The sequence below is a fragment of the Lacerta agilis genome, chromosome 12, assembly GCF_009819535.1.
Source record: "Lacerta agilis isolate rLacAgi1 chromosome 12, rLacAgi1.pri, whole genome shotgun sequence".
NCBI lineage: Eukaryota > Metazoa > Chordata > Lepidosauria > Squamata > Lacertidae > Lacerta > Lacerta agilis.
Window position 1 is genome coordinate 8,085,112 of NC_046323.1, and position 8,230 is coordinate 8,093,341.

The following is an 8,230-nucleotide window of genomic DNA, read 5'->3' on the forward strand; positions in this document are numbered from 1 at the left end:
ATCCCCTCCAAAAAAAGTGTTGTTGTTTTCCCCAGCATTTGCTTCCTCTTTGCATTTTCTCTCCAAAAATGAAGTCTGCCTATGAATATGCTGTTATTAATTTTTCCACACATGTCTAGCTTGCCTCTTACTCAGGCGGAAGGGGCAGGGCAAAAGAAGAATGACTTGACGTATTTTTCGCTCCATAAGACACACCTGAACATAAGACGCACCTAGTTTTTAGAGGAGGAAAGGGGGAAAACCCTGTTTTTTTGAGGATCAGCTGAAAGTGGTGAAGCTTTTTTTGCAAAGGGAAAAGCCCTGCTTTTTTGAGGATCAGCTGAAAGTGGTGCAGCTTTTTTTGCAAAGAGGAAAAGCCCCGTTTTTATGGGGTCCAACTCACAGTTCTGCAGCTTCTAGTCCTACAGCCATTTCTACAGTTTCCAGACAGATAATCTAATCAGCCAGTCACATGTCGCTGGGGAAACAAACAGCCTCCCTCTGCATTCAACAAAGGAGGCCTGGGGAAGGGGGCGGGCTGGAAAGGGAGCCGTATCTCTCTCCTGATCACTTGCTGAACAGCTGTTCAGCACTTCCTTTCAACACTCCCTTCTCTCTTTGTAAAAAAAAAAGAGCACGATCTGCTTTTGGCCCCTAGGCAATTCAGCTTCAGGGACTATGCATTCGCTCCATAAGACACACAGACATTTCCCCTTACTTTTTAGGAGGAAAAAAGTGCGTCTTATGGAGCAAAAAATACGGTACTTTCTCTTAACAACCTTCTAGCCTTTTTAGATCGTTTACCTGTAATTTCCCTAACATAAGATCTGGCTGACAATTTTTCCAGTGATTATCAAGGACAATTTGCAGTCATTCTGGCCCCATTAACCCTCCCCTATCCAGCTCCCTACCCCCAACTCATGCAACACAGTTATTTGGGAGCCGTGCTGTTGCTGTGCAACTGTTCTTGCTTTTATGAAGTGTGCTATTGTTGCAATGTATATCAGCGCTGGAAGCATAACATTACTGTACATATGATATCATTTGAGTGTTCTTCTGGCATTGTTTCTGATGCTAAGCAATTATTTTGTCACACCCTCTCTTTTATGTAAGCAGAGTAAGAACCATTGCCCTTTTTAAAGCACCCAATTGGTGCTGGCTCCCTTAGGCCATTGCTCTGGAATTGTATATCTGGAATAAGTAGCTAACTTCCATCACGCTCCACGTTTGACTGATGGCAAAATTGGAGATGTAGCCATGGTGGTTGATAGGAGAACGCAGCCTCCACATACTGCCCCCTGCCAAACGCCTATCTTGTTGGAGAGGCTCCAGTCCTGTTTCACCCGAGAATATTGTTTGATGGTTAGGTATTTTGAAACAAGGGGCAGGGAACCTCCAGGCTGCAAACCAGCTGTTTAGTCCTTTGGCCAAGTGGCAAAGCATGGGGGGCCACAGGGGCAGTTGCCCCGGGCGCAAAATTGTTAGGGGCACAAAATTTCAACACCCAATGCTTCCCACATACAGCAGCATGCTTCTATTGCTGGGCTCCATTCAAAACGGCTTCTCCATGCGAACCAGGAAGTGCTCTCTCCAGACAATGGAATGACTCTTCTTTCCTGATCTCTGTGGCTACAATCTTCCGGGTGATGCAGATACCGTTCCACGCGGCCCTGGGTGCTGACAACCCACACTACACCACTGCTTTGGCAGATGCCCCAAGTGTCCCTATTTTACAGGGACACTCCCGGATTTACGGAAGCTGTCCTGGTTTCTTAAAGGTAAAGGTACCCCTGACCGTTAGGTCCAGTCACGGACGACTCTGGGGTTGCGGCGCTCATCTCGCTTTACTGGCCGAGGAAGCCGGCGTAGGAGCTTCTGGGTCATGTGGCCAGCATGACTAAGCCGCTTCTGGCGAACCAGAGCAGCGCACGAAAACGCCGTTTACCTTCCCGCCAGAGTGGTACCTATTTATCTACTTGCACTTTGACCTGCTTTCCAACTGCTAGGTTGGCAGGAGCAGGGACCGAACAACGGGAGCTCACCCCGTCGTGGGGATTCGAACAACCAACCTTCTGATCGGCAAGCCCTAAGCTCTGTGGTTTAGACCACAGCGCTGCCTGCGTACCACTTTTCCTTAGGGTGTCCCTATTTTCATTGGAGAAGTGTTGGAGGGTATGGAGTTATGTGACACCCCACCCCTGAGCCAAGGTGATAAGTAACTGTACAACTTTTAGGGGGCAGCCCTGCAAGGGAAGGTTTTTTTTTAAATGTTTTATTACATTTTTATATATGTTGGAAGCTGCCCTGAGTGCCTGGGGCAACCCAGTCAGATGAGCAGATTATTATTATTATTATTATTATTATTATTATTATTATTATTATTATTATTATTACCGTATTATTGAATAGGATGCCCCTATTTTCACTGGAGAAATGTTGGAGGGTATGCTTTGGCCCTTAAGCTCTCCTCTAGCAGGAGGCTACCAGCTGCACAATCTGCACTTTCAAAGCTTTCACTTATCCAGTGGGAGATTAATCAGGCCAGGTCAGGCCAGCTAACAGTCTACTTGATCCATGTTTTCAAAAGGATTCCCCCAGGCCACTCGCTCACAAAAAGAAAACAGTTGGTGCTTTGCACCATCAGTGGCCCTTCCGATCCGATAAGAAATAAGATCCCCCCCCCCCCTGTTAACATTTTGTATAAATGTCCCTTTGCCCCTATGGTATAATGTATATATGTTTGTGTTTTAAAATCTGGGGTCCCTTTAGGTAACAAGCGACGACGACAACATTGGATATGTCACGCTGCATTCCTAGACGCGCTCACTAAAGAGCACACCTCACTGAACACAGTGGGACTTAATTCTGAGCAAACGTGACGCAGATTGTATTGTAAGAGATTTCAATTTGCCAAAGAATGTCTGGTTTTGGTCTGGTTCTTATTTTGTCACCAGGCAAGGGCTGCACAACGCGGCAACAGAATTGTACTCCGTCAGCCAGGAGGAAGAGGGGGCTTAACCCTTCTCATGACCACAACTGCTCACTGGAAAATGCCCTCCCTGGGCCATGTTTAATAAGCCTTTTCAACATCCAGGCTCTAAAATGAGAAGAAGGTTGGCCGAGGGGAAGCAGCCTAGATGGAGGAGGGTGCATTTACAGAGCAGGATTAGTGGGTACCAGAGGGATTAAGTACCCATCCCGTTTCCCTATTCTTCCCTATAAATGTTCCTTTTGCCTCCTCATCTGTGTTTACCTTTACAAGCATGAGCTTGGGAATACATGTTTGCTAAAGTAATGTGTGCTTCCACTCTAATTATCAGATCAAGCTGCTAGTCCCTTGTGAGTTTCCGATTGTTGGCTGCAGTTTAATTAAAAAGCTTTCCCATGCACTACTTCAAAATTACATGTACGACTTACCAAACAGTCTATGCAGGGGAATTTAGGACCCCACCCCCAACCCCTCATGCTATGAATGCATTGAAATTGGTTTCTGCCATATATGGTACTTGTTGGTATCCATCTGTTTTGGGAGACAATGGAGGAGTGCGCCTTTGGGAGTGAAGTCACATTGTTGGAAGGCGTAGCTATCAACCTTCTTTTTTTTTGCATTGGGAAACGGCCATAGCTGTCAACCTCCCCCTTTTTTGCAGTGGGAAACGGTGCTAGAATAAGGGAATTTCCCGCAAGAAAGGGAAAGTTGACGGCTATGTTGGAAGCACCTGCTGTGGCTGTAGATATGGAAGAGACATGTTTTGTTGCAGCTGGGGCAGATGAAGGCATCCAGTCGTGCTGCTGTAGATGAACCAGGGTGTTTCTTCTCTCCATGCTCCTCCCAGGGTTCATTCCTCCCCTGGTCCCTGTTGTGGATGCACAACCCGACTGCCTGTCTCTGCAAGGGATTCTCTCATGGCAGGGTTTTGCTGCTGCCTAGTCTGCAAACATCCACAACTGTATTCGAGCATTACTTTATCTTTAAAGGACAAAGGAATGTCACGAGCCAGCTCTACTGCTGACTCCTATCTTGAATGCCATTATTATTATTATTATTATTATTATTATTATTATTATTATTATTAGGATACCACCCTTCATCTGTAGATCCCAGGGTCATTCACCTGCAGCTGCAGGTGGGGCAGATTGAGGTGGGGGAGGGCAACATTTTCCAAGTTGTTTAAACAGAATAATTATCTGAATAGGTGTTAGATCAATCCTTTTCAGCTGGCGGCATTTCAGGACCTGTGAGGTGATTGAAGTACAGGACAGCTTGCTGAAAAGCAGCAGAGTCAATGCATTCTGAACAAGATTATATGATTCATAAAATGTCTATAGCACCCAGTGTGTCATTGCTGCCAGGCATATTTCTATTGGTAGGATCAATATCATAGTACTGAGGAGGATTAGAGCTGGCAGGCACTGATATCACATTGCCACTTGTGAAGGCAAAAATACTGCACCAGAAGAATTTGTATAGCAATGAAATTCCCTTCCGTGTTTTTTTTTTTAATGCCATAACTGCGTATAAACTGGTTTACTACCGAAGCTAATATAACAGACAAAACAACCACTTTTATTTTTATATTGTATTATGTGTCAGGTGTCTGCTGATCAGCAGGGCAGATGGTAGCTCCCAGGAGCTGCAAAAATTAAATGGGCTAGCTTTAAAGTCGCATCTTGCACACATAGAGAGCGGTACTGTATTTTGTAAACAAATCAAACAAACCAAACCATTTGGCCCGTGCCGAGTCTGTAGGCTTGATCTCTGCAAGCTGCTTTCCCCAGCTCTGTTTTGGAACAACTATTTGCAATAGGCAAGCTCAGAACAGAGTGGCGGAGGGATTATGGTGGCTCTCCAGAGCACAGGTTCATTTGTTCAGCTCAGTTCTGTTGCCACATTTTGGTCTTTCTGGGTGAGCCTCTTCAGTATTGAGGTTATGGCTCAGTAACAGGGTTGACAAAGGGCTTGCCCTATCCCGTGCCATTCTGTTTGAACCCTTCTAACTTTTTGTGTTTTAATTCTAATTTTTGTGTGTGTTCTAATTCTAATTCTAATAAGAAGACGCCTGCTTCTTGGGAGAAAAGCAATGACAAACCTAGACAGCATCTTAAAAAGCAAAAGACATCACCTTGCCGACAAAGGTCCGTATAGTTAAAGCTATGGTTTTCCCAGTAGTAATGTACGGAAGTGAGAGCTGGACCATCAAGAAGGCTGATCGCCGAAGAATTGATGCTTTTGAATTATGGTGCTGGAGGAGACTCTTGAGAGTCCCATGGACTGCAAGAAGATCAAACCTATCCATTCTCAAGGAAATCGGCCCTGAGTGCTCACTAGAAGGACAGATCCTGAAGTTGAGGCTCCAGTACTTTGGCCACCTCATGAGAAGAGAAGTCTCCCTGGAAAAGACCTTGATGTTGGGAAAGATGGAGGGCACAAGGAGAAGGGGACGGCAGAGGATGAGATGGTTGGACAGTGTTCTCGAAGCTACTAACATGAGTTTGGCCAAATTGCAGGAGGCAGTGAAGGATAGGCGTGCCTGGCATGCTCTGGTCCATGGGGTCACGGAGAGTTGGACACGACTGAACGACTGAACAACAACAAAACGTTTTGTGGCCATCCTACAGCAGGGCTGGGAAACTTGTGGTTGCCCAGATCTGTTGTGGGACTCCAACTTCCATCACCCCAAGCCAGCACAGCCTAAGCTCAGGAATGATGGGAGCTGAGCTCTAGCAACATCTGCAGGCCACATGTTCCCCATCTCCATCTTAGTGGGAGATGAAATTACTGCCTTCCCTGCATCCCTGTCCCCTCCAAAAGTAGCCAGAGATGTGGCGCTGACACAAACTAACAAAAATACCGGGTATTTTCATTCTGGTGGGGCTTCACAAGCCAACACTGCATGGCAATACAGTGCAACACTCCTTGTTTGACTGTATTGTGCAGAATGGGGGGGAGTAACAGTGTTATCATTAGTCATCCTTGGAAGGAGAGGAGAGCAATGAAGTGACCGTGAGATGCTGCGTAGAGAAACAGAGGCAGGCGATTGCTATAGTAACTATGTAGGTCAAACAACACCAGGGCCAGCCTTACCATTAGGCAGGGGAGGCAACCCACCACAGGGAGGAGATTCTTTTTGAAGTATCAAGTAGAAACAGTTTAATCCATTTAGCACTATTGATTGTGCCATTTAGCTGCTCTAGAAACCCTTTTGTGGTTGTAGAATAGTGAATATAATACACCTTTAAAGCACATTCAAAACACATTCTTACCCTCAAAGAATCCTGGGCACTGTAGTTTGTTAAATGTTGCCGGTGAGAGGTAAACAGCAGATAATTCTCTGAGGAGCAGAATTTCAAATGCTTTAAAGGTATATTGTGTACACACGCTAAATAAAAGCTGCATTTTCTACTTCAACAATGTATTTGGCTGCCTCTTGATAGCAACATGAAACAGGGCCTTAATGTACATAGATGGGCATTTATTTAAGTTCTAATTAACCGCTGGGTAGGGTAAATTACAAAGCAAATTTAAAAAGTTTTAATGCATGGCCATCATTGCTAACAAGCCTCTGCTCATTAGAAACTGGACAGGTCTCTCAGTGCTGCAGGAAAATGCCCACATTTTATAAGTGGCAATTGAAAATGCTTTTAAAAAAATTAAAAAAAAAATTGTGAAGAAGTGTTTTGGAAACGTGGAGGTGCTGTGTGGCAACTGCACCCGCAACTAGTCCCTGAGTCACTTATTTATGGAGCTCCGCCTTCCTCCAGTTATGTTCCCCAGTCCTGGATTGTGGCTTCAGAAAGGGGTGAGATCTAAGCAGGGGAGAAACAGGAAAGGCTTGAACTCCCCTTCCCATCATCTGCCACTACAATTTCACAGATTTTTAGCCAGATTAAACTGATAGACGGGTGAAGTTTAAGGTCCTTTCATCACCCAAGCCAGGTGCCACTTCTTGAGACGGAACGGCACAACACTCATGCGAGTCCGGGTGCCTAGTACTCAACGTCAGTCCAGACATTTTGACATTTGAGGGGGGGGAACAACAACCTTACACCTCCATAGTAGTCAAAACAAAGCAACAGGAAATTAAATAACTAACCATTTGCTGCCCATTCATGACACCCAAAATCCAGTACCTGAGGCAGCTGCTTGACTTTGCCTACTAGGAGGACCGGCCCTGAAGTGATTGCCCATAGGACAAATGCAAGCAACTACTTTTCATCAGCAAAATGTTTATTTTATTCACTCATATTCATCATATAGAGGATTTATGAGGTGTTCTGTGAGTCTTTTGAGTCTGCCATTTCAAAATGGCAGGGCAGCTACAGAAAAATAAGAGGGCAAGGGGGGGGGAGAGCACTGGGTCTTCCTTCTCTGCGGTGTCTGCCATGTTGGCAACATGACAGGCAGACAACCGAGAAGTTAAGTTTGCAGCATCTTAATAGTAAGTTGCACAATGGTGGGGAGACTGGACCAACCTGCCCATGTCTGAAGATATGGCACTGAAGACCTGCTGCTTCAAGCGCCGGCCAACTCAGACGTGTGTCATGATGCAATCATAAAGGAGTGGGCTTTTCCGTGGTGGCACCTCAGCTATGGAATGCTTTCCTCCAAGGAGTACATCTGGCATTTATATCACACTCATTTCCTCACCAGTGTGGTATAGTGGTTAAGAGCGGTAGACTCATAATCTGGTGAACCGGGTTCGCGTCCCCGCTCCTCCACATGCAGCTGCTGGGTGACCTTGGGCTACTCACACTTCTTTGAAGTCTCTCAGCCCCACTCACCTCACAGAGTGTTTGTTGTGGGGGAGGAAGGGAAAGGAGAATGTTAGCCGCTTTGAAACTCCTTCGGGTAGCGATAAAGCGGGATATCAAATCCAATCCAAACTCTTCTTCTTCTTCTTCTTCTTCTTCTTCACCAGGAACTTTTGTTGGCATCCTCCTGTCTCAGTCGACTGTGCAGTTTTTACCAGCTGCCTTCTATTATGTTGCTAATTTTAAGTATTTTATTGTTAACTGTTAGTTAATGCATTATCTATATTATTACACACTGCCCTGGAGTATTTTTTGTTGAAGGGTAGGTGAGGGATGTTTCAAATTACCGGTAAGTATTGGCCGGTCACACAGTTAAAAGGTGGAAATCCTGTAAGGTGAACTGTGTCCCAGGAGCTAGGTGGTATTGAGTCTTGGCATTAAAATAAAACTGTGTGGTTGAGCAGTGGCTCAAAAACACAGGGTTGCCATATTGCTACTC